An 8,424-nucleotide genomic window follows, 5' to 3' on the forward strand; every position below is an offset into this window, starting at 1 on the left:
GAATTGTGTTTTTAGATGATTAAACGCTGATGGTAATATGGTGGAATATAAAAGGTTCCCTGGTAACAATAAAAGAGTACGCATATATTTCAAGGTTATAATAAGGTTGTTTCGAACGAAAAGTCGAAATTAACTTGCTGGAGCTGTGACAAAATTTGCTACTTTGAAAGGGATTACCAAGTTATTTTGGGTAATAATAACACTAAAGGAATTAGCACAGCTACGTGTTAAATGTCCACTCAGTGTCCGAGAGTTTTTCAGGTGCATAACTATGTGCATAAATCTTTCCTTCCGTAGATGAAATCCGGTTGGTTCATCCTCTCGATTGAGGTGTTTTCAAGAATTTTGAAGAGTTTGAACGCAGATTGTAATCGTCAAGATACAAATGAGGTTTAAGATGAAATCAAGTGGCAAACTTGAAGAAATGCTTAGTTTCTTATGTTAGAATCAATATTTTAATTCATTTTAAATTGTCCAATGTTAGTAGTCCACAGTTAGTAATTCAATAATTCATATATAGTTTAATATATAATATTTGAATTAATTAATACAGGTCGTGACCCGTTATATACATGTCTCAGACTCGATCACAACTCAAAGTATATATATTATTTGAGAATCAACCTCAACCCTGTATAGCGAACTCGAGCATTACAGCATATAGAGTGTCTATGGTTATTCCAAGTAATATATATAGATGACGTCGATATGATATGTCAAAACATTGTCTATGTGTCCCGATATTTAGAGTGCGTAAAATAAATAACAGAAATTAAATGACGATAAATAAAATTGCGAGAATTAAAATTGAGAAAAATAAATTGCGATAAATAAATGTAATAAGGAATTAGCAGTTAGCTAGGATTTTGTTAGCGTGGATTCTTAACAAAATTTCTCATAGTTAATTTGGTTGTTTCTAACAAATTTTATATTGTCCAATATTTTCTTCATTATGCCACTTGTTTGATTCTGATAGGTCAAAATCCAAATATGAAATTGAATGAAAATGGTTATTCTGTGGTGAACGGATTCGTATATCTGTGGATGTAAGTAGGATAGTAAATGACCATTGAATCAGATTCGAAGAATGTACAGTGTAACTTGTTAATGTGAAATCTAAATATTCCTCGGGTATTACCTACCCGTTAAAATATTTTCACCATTAATAGTTTGTACAAAAGAATTTTTAATTACAATCTTTATGAAAATATACTTACATGTATATTTTCTTCAGATGTAATCATGGATTTAATGAGTTAATATAATATTAATCTCATCTGATTTACCGTTAGAACTAGAATACATAATCTCTAAAACATTAGAGATTACATAATCGCCATGAGGAACGAAGATAATTGATGTAGAACGATACGTAGAACGATGGTTATATTCGAGGTACAGAATGAGATGTTAAGGCATGGATTGTTGGTGGTACTGGTGCTGTTTATTGATGGTACTTTTGGTGCCGATGATGTTGCTGAAGCTGGTAAATTTTGCACCATATTCTCCAAATTGATTATTCGAGCGCGAAGTTCGTTGACTTCTTATATTATTCCGGGATGATTGTCGGTCAGAACGAGCGAACGAATAAGGTTTAGAATTTTAGGTAGAATATAATCGTGGCGAGATACTCTGGAAATAAGTGTGAAAATGGTGTTTCGAATGGGTTCGCCGGTAAGTGCTACAGGTTCTTCACCAAGAAGGCAATGTGGTGGATAGAAGGGATCACCTTCTTCTTGTCTCCAATGATTGAGGAGGCTATGAACCCATCCCCAATTCATCCAGAATAGATGATGGCTGATTGGTTGATCCATTCCAGTCACACTGCTTTCGGAGCTTGAGTGGGATTCCATTTCGAAATCCGAGGGGCTTGAACTAATGACGAATTCCATTTCGTACAATTTAATAAAGGATTTTTCGATAAGGAATGATTTTCCGGCTATCGGGTGGTATTCTAATTACATAGAATATCTATATATATATATATATATATATATATATATATATATATATATATATATATATATATATATATATATATATATATATATATATATAGAGCATAAAATTTCTTAGATTAGGGAGGAATTCACGGAATATGTCAGGCAAAGTTTACAGTAATAGATACGCTAAGATATGGATTTTGTCTATACACTATTCATGCAATCAATGCAGTAAGATGTGTCTAGAATTAAGAATGATAAGCAGGTAATTTCCGATAAGAATGATAAGCAAAAACTTTTGACATGCAACTAAGGTCGAAGTCCAGACTCACTAATGCATCCTAACAACTATCAGTTAGACACACTAATGCAGACCTGGTTCGTTAAGACCACCGCTCTGATACCACATGTAAAGACCCGTCCTAATCCATAAGAACGAATACAATAACATATGATTACATTGTGAGGTATTTGACCTCTATATGATACATTTTACAAATATTGCATTCGTTTTAAAAGACAAACTTTCATTTCATCGAAATTTTACAGGCATGCATACCATTTCATAATATCCAACTATAAATGATCTAATCTGTTATTTACTTAATCATAATCTTTACTGAACTCAACGACTTGAATGCAACGTCTTTTGAAATATGCCATGAATGACTCCAAGTAATATCCTTAAGATGAGCTAATGCACAGCGGAAGATTTCTTTTAATACCTGAGAATAAACATGCTTTAAAGTGTCAACCAAAAGGTTGGTGAGTTCATTTATCATAATCGATCATTTTCATCATTTTAATAGACCACAAGATTTTCATTTTCATTTTTCATAAATATACGTCCCATACATAGAGACAAAAATCATTCATATGGATTGAACATGTGATGACCCGTCCTAATCCACCTGGACGAAATCATCAATATTTGGTCCCATTGCGATGATCGACTCTAAATAATGTCCTTAAAATGAGCAAATGCACAGTGGAAGACTTAAATTCGTACCTGAGAATAAACATGCTTAAAAGTGTCAACCAAAAGGTTGGTGAGTTCATAGGTTTATCATAACAATCTTTTTAATATATTAATAGGCCACAAGATTTCATATTCATAAACGTTTTAATAAAAATATTCTAAGTGGTTGAGCACTTGATAACCATACTTAACATTTAATCAATGTCGCATATTCCCTTTATTATGAAATCTTACTACACCGTACCAAGTGTAGTCATCGAAATGAAGTACTGTGCAACCGTTGAATACTGGTCGTCCAGTCCAGTTGGGGTTGTCAGGCCCGATAGATCTATCAACAGGATTCGCGTTTACAATACCCATGTAAATATTAGTTACCAAGCTACAGGGAAGTATGCCAGTGGTACAACTCAATGTAGAATATATTTTTAAGTACTTGTGTCTATTTTGTAAACATTTATAAAAGCAGCGCATGTATTCTCAGCCCAAAAATATATATTGCAGAAGCAGTTAAAAAGGAAGCAAATGAAACTCACTTTTGCCTTGAAGGTATTTAATTCGACTTGGTCTCCGATAGATATCACGAACCTAACCATATATATAATATATCAACATATTTTCTTTTTAAGTAATCGTTACATATATATATATATATATATATATATATATATATATATATACTTTTAATATTTTCTAAGTCCGTAGTTAGCAGTCCGATGTTAGTGGTCCACAATTAGTTGCTTAAATAAAATAAATAAAGACCCCATCGTATTCGTATTGATCAGAATTAATCTCGACCCATGGTACCATGTTGTCAAATGACGTGTTGCGTACATAAAGTACCGTGTTGTCAAATGACGTGTTGCGTACAATCATGAGGTCTTATGATTAATCTTCTCGTGTTGTTTATGGGTGGTCCTTAAATATATAAAATCAAATCATAAGTAATTATATATAAAATATCATATTAATTAGAAAAGATATGATTAATTTACTTTTTCTCCAAATATTTTCGTAGCTAAACTAGCTTCGGATACCCAATCTTGTTTTAGTCGTAGTTTCTTCATTACAACTCCGTTTTTGTTGGTTCAACTTGCCACTTCCTTGGATCGAGTCAAATTTTAAGAATATGAACTGAAAATACCTTAGTTTGTATTCGAAATCATAGGTTATAGGTCAAACTTTGGTGAAACTTATGAAAGTGATCATTTTCCATCATAAAAACAACATTTAATGATCATTTTTCTAAAAATAGTTACACTTTGAGTTAAACCATGAAATTTTTATGTGTTAACATATTCATAAGAAATATCATTTTTCCAGAATATGAACTTCCAATTCAAAGTTCAGGATGATTTTTAATTATCCAACCCAAAACAGCCCCCGGTTGCACTCCGACGACGTAGATTCAGTTTTTAAGATGTTCTTTGTAAAACCAAGTTATATCTTGTTAGGTTAGCATATCATTATGATATATTACAGGTCTTGAAGTGTTTTAAAAGTCAAGTTAGAAGGATCTATTTAGTTTGCGAACAAGTTTGAAATCATTCAAACTATGTTCTTGTTGTTAAAATTTTATACCACAAAACAAGATAGCTATATGAATATGAATTGAATAAGATTATGAACAAGGTTACTACCTCAAGTTACTTGGACAAAGTTACTGCAAAAGATAAGAAATAATCTTGGAATCAAAGAGTGGTGGAGTTAGATCAAAAGGTTGGAAGTAAACTTCTTCAAATGGGTGGTTATTTTGATATGTTCTTGAAAGAGTTTTCTTATGGTGTTTAAGGCTTGTAATTGAAGCTAAATGATGGGGAAAATGCTTGGAGATGATCAAGTATGAAGTTAGGAGTATTTTGAGAGAGAAATGAGGGTGTAGGTATGAGAAAATGGAGTGAAGAAATGGTGTTCATTTATTAAAACGTTTTTAGTTTATAAAGAAAGAAAAGGATTCCTAATTTTGTTTTCTTACTAATAATTCATACTACTTGACAAATCCTAGTTACCTCATATCTAGGGCAGTAATAATGTTGATTAGGATGTTGATTTGATGTGTATATACCAATAGTAAATACGTATAGAAGCTGGATATGATACCGGTACATATATCCTAGATATACGTATAGAAATCTTGAGGAAACGAAACGAGAATTCAAATATAGCTATCTTTTGTGAATATACTTATATTGTTTTATGTATTTAAGTCCTTAAAAAGTTATTAAATACATTATATATACGATACATGTATAAGCATTATAGATTATAAGTATATATATCAAAGAATGTTACGTATAGTTATCGTTTTGAAAACTTAAGTTAGTAGTTTCAAAATATACTTATAACTCATTGTCATTAGTACACTTGCTAACCTTGTATTTGGAAAGCAACACGTCCAGTTTACTTGTCCCGTATATTACCTTTCGGTAAACTACCGTCCGGTTGAAAGGAAAGCGTTGAACAAGCAACTGTTAAGGCAATGTCCCCTGACATGCTTTTAATTATGGTCTATAACGTGTCGGACGCAATTACTATCCTTGGTAGGAGCAATAGTAAAGCTCACCCTTATAATTTTTCGGTATGGCACAAGGTCCTGTCTTTGACCACTATGCAACCACCGTTCTTACGGTTGACACCCGATTTAGTTCAGGTGACCTAATGAATTCCAGGTGAATTCCTAGGATTTTACGTTCAATGGTAATGAACGTATTGAAAATAGGGTTTTCAGAAAACAAATCGGTTTGTAATTTTAATCAAAATATTTTCTCGTTCAAGCTCGAGTTTAGATATCATTGAATTCCATGAGTTTGTAATTCTCAATCTTTAAGGTCAATCTCTAGGATTGAGTAATATCAGTCTTAAAAGCTGATTTTTAATCTTTAAGGAGATTATCCTTTCTGGGGATCAGATTCATTAGTCTTATCAAGCTAATTTGCACGGTGCCCCCCCATTGTACGAGATAAATCCTACTCATGGTTAGGATAAATCTGACCACATGGCGACCCTGTTTAATGCTGAGGTCCATGGATTTCCTGCTGATTTTAGTGATGACTTTTCTAGATTTTTCGTCAACCTACAGCTGGTCTGGACGACAACTTCATGACCTAAATCAAGAAGCGCGTGTCTTTTTCGGAAGACTTTACTTCCTTTTAATGATGGAATTGATTCATCGTGTAGATCCATCTCTTCTTTTCTTTCATCGGGTAAAACAGTTTAGTTTAGTCCAAAGCAAAAGTATTTTCAGTTATTTGTTACAGATATATGTGACATATGTTTAAGATAACTTGGTAAATTTTCCCACACTTGGCTTTTATTTTCCTTTTTATCGTCTTCTATTCCATTTTAAATGAATTTTAACATTTTAGTTTGTTTCTTAATTTATGTCCTTTCCGAGGTAACAATAATTTCGGTGTTAAAACCTAGTTTTATCGTTCATAAATATGTATAAACATGATTTTGAATTCATTTAATTGAAAATTTTGAAAAATTTTACTAGAATTGGGTAGTCAGTATATAAGACTAAGGCTGTTCTTTTTTTATCAGAGAGCACTAGATTCTAATACAACTACTGCTTTACTAGTATTTTTAATGGTAACCAAGTGTATAAAGTAAAAATTTTTAAAATCCGAAAGAATTTAACCCCTTCCCACACTTAAGATCTTGCAATGCCCTCATTTGCAAGAAATTAGTAACAATTTAAATTATTGAGGGTGATTTGTGTGAAAATGATTAAATTTTTACCAAGGTTTCCAAATATATTGGCGTTTGTTTGCTGAATGATAAATGGTGCACATCATTTGTTCATTCCGTCTTGTTGTTATTTCACATATATTTTGCATCTTGTCGTCAAAATTAGTTGCTTTTGCTAAACTTAATGCCAGTCTTTGAAAATGCGTTGTTTTACCCTGTTGTGTACATAAGATAAACTGCAAACATATATACATATTTTTGAAGTTTGGTATATTACCCCACATTCAAAAATTATTAAAATCTAAGAATAAAAGTTAGATAATTATAAAAATGATTACAATATTAACAAAAGTATTAAACGTATCAATAATTACAAATTACAAAATAAAAAAAAAAATAATAAGTAAACTAAGGATGATATTGGTACCAATAGGGGTTCCAGGCATAACCATAAGTGCTATAGAATGCTTCGGCAGGGTCATACGTAGGATACGGTGGCTGCATCTCTATAGACCAAGGAGGGAAGATGGATTTCGGTGTAGGAATATAGTTTCTACCTATATGTTGGCAATGATCTATGATTTGGTTCTGATGAACTTGCCAAATCTTCAAATGCTCTCTGTCTAGCATTTTCGTATTCCTGAGAAGCTATAAACCTATGCATTTCTTGCATCTCATTCCCCCCTCCTACATTACCTTACTGCTGGTTTCTCTCCACCTGTGGATGTCTACCATGGTATCGTACTGCGGCGTTATTTCGCCTCTTCAAAACTTTCGCACCATGGTATACATTTAAACCTATAGTATCGCGGGGTTCCGGTTCTTCTACTAATAATCCCCCCCGACTTATATCCACACCGAGATATTCACCAATCAAAGTAATAAAAATACCACCTCCTATTATGCTATGTGGTCGCATCCCCCGAACCATAGCTGATAAATAATAACCCACACAATATGGTATACTTACAGCGCTTTGTGGGTCTCGAATACACATATGGTAAAACAAATCCTGTTCATTTACTTTTTCTTTGTTCTTACCCCTTTGTGTAATCGAATTAGCTAAAAACCTATGTATCACTCTTAATTCGGCTCTATCTATATCCAAATAAGAGTAATTTCCCCCTTTGAAACGGTGATGGCTTGTCATTTGACTCCACACACCGTGTGTATCAAAATTCTCATCTATCTTTCTACCGTTTAGTATCAATCCTCTACAATCGGCAGACGCTAACTCCTCAGGCGTATATATACGTAAAGCCTGAGCCATGTCCAGTAAAGACATGTGGCGCATCGAACCGCCTAACAAAAATCTAATAAAAGAACGATCGGTTAAACTAGCTACCCGATCATTCAACTCTATACTACATAACAATTCTTCACACCATACTTTATATACAGGTCTACGTATGGTGAATAAACATACCCAGTCATTAAAAGAAGAATTACCATACCTCTGTACAAGTAATTCCCTAATTGGCCCGGCCAATTCTACAGCTTCTAAGGGTCCCCATTCTATGACCCTCGGTACCTCAACAACCTTAGAATGAAGAGTATGCAAACCCCGTTGATATTTTGGATAATCTATCCAAAGTCTGTCAAATCTCAGGTTCGGGTGCAACTCTTCCAAGTGCATATCGGAAAAGGTCATGACTGGATGAGGTATATCCTGCTTGTAGTAGTTATCCACCTCCTGTTGTTCCAAATTCTCAGCAGGAGCATTGCGGGCTTGGGATGAAGATTCACCCCTTTCATTCTGCAAAACACATCAAACACAATTTTTGTGCATCCAAATATGCATTAGTGTCAGCAAAA

The sequence above is a fragment of the Rutidosis leptorrhynchoides genome, chromosome 2 (assembly GCF_046630445.1).
Source record: "Rutidosis leptorrhynchoides isolate AG116_Rl617_1_P2 chromosome 2, CSIRO_AGI_Rlap_v1, whole genome shotgun sequence".
Taxonomy (NCBI): domain Eukaryota; kingdom Viridiplantae; phylum Streptophyta; class Magnoliopsida; order Asterales; family Asteraceae; genus Rutidosis; species Rutidosis leptorrhynchoides.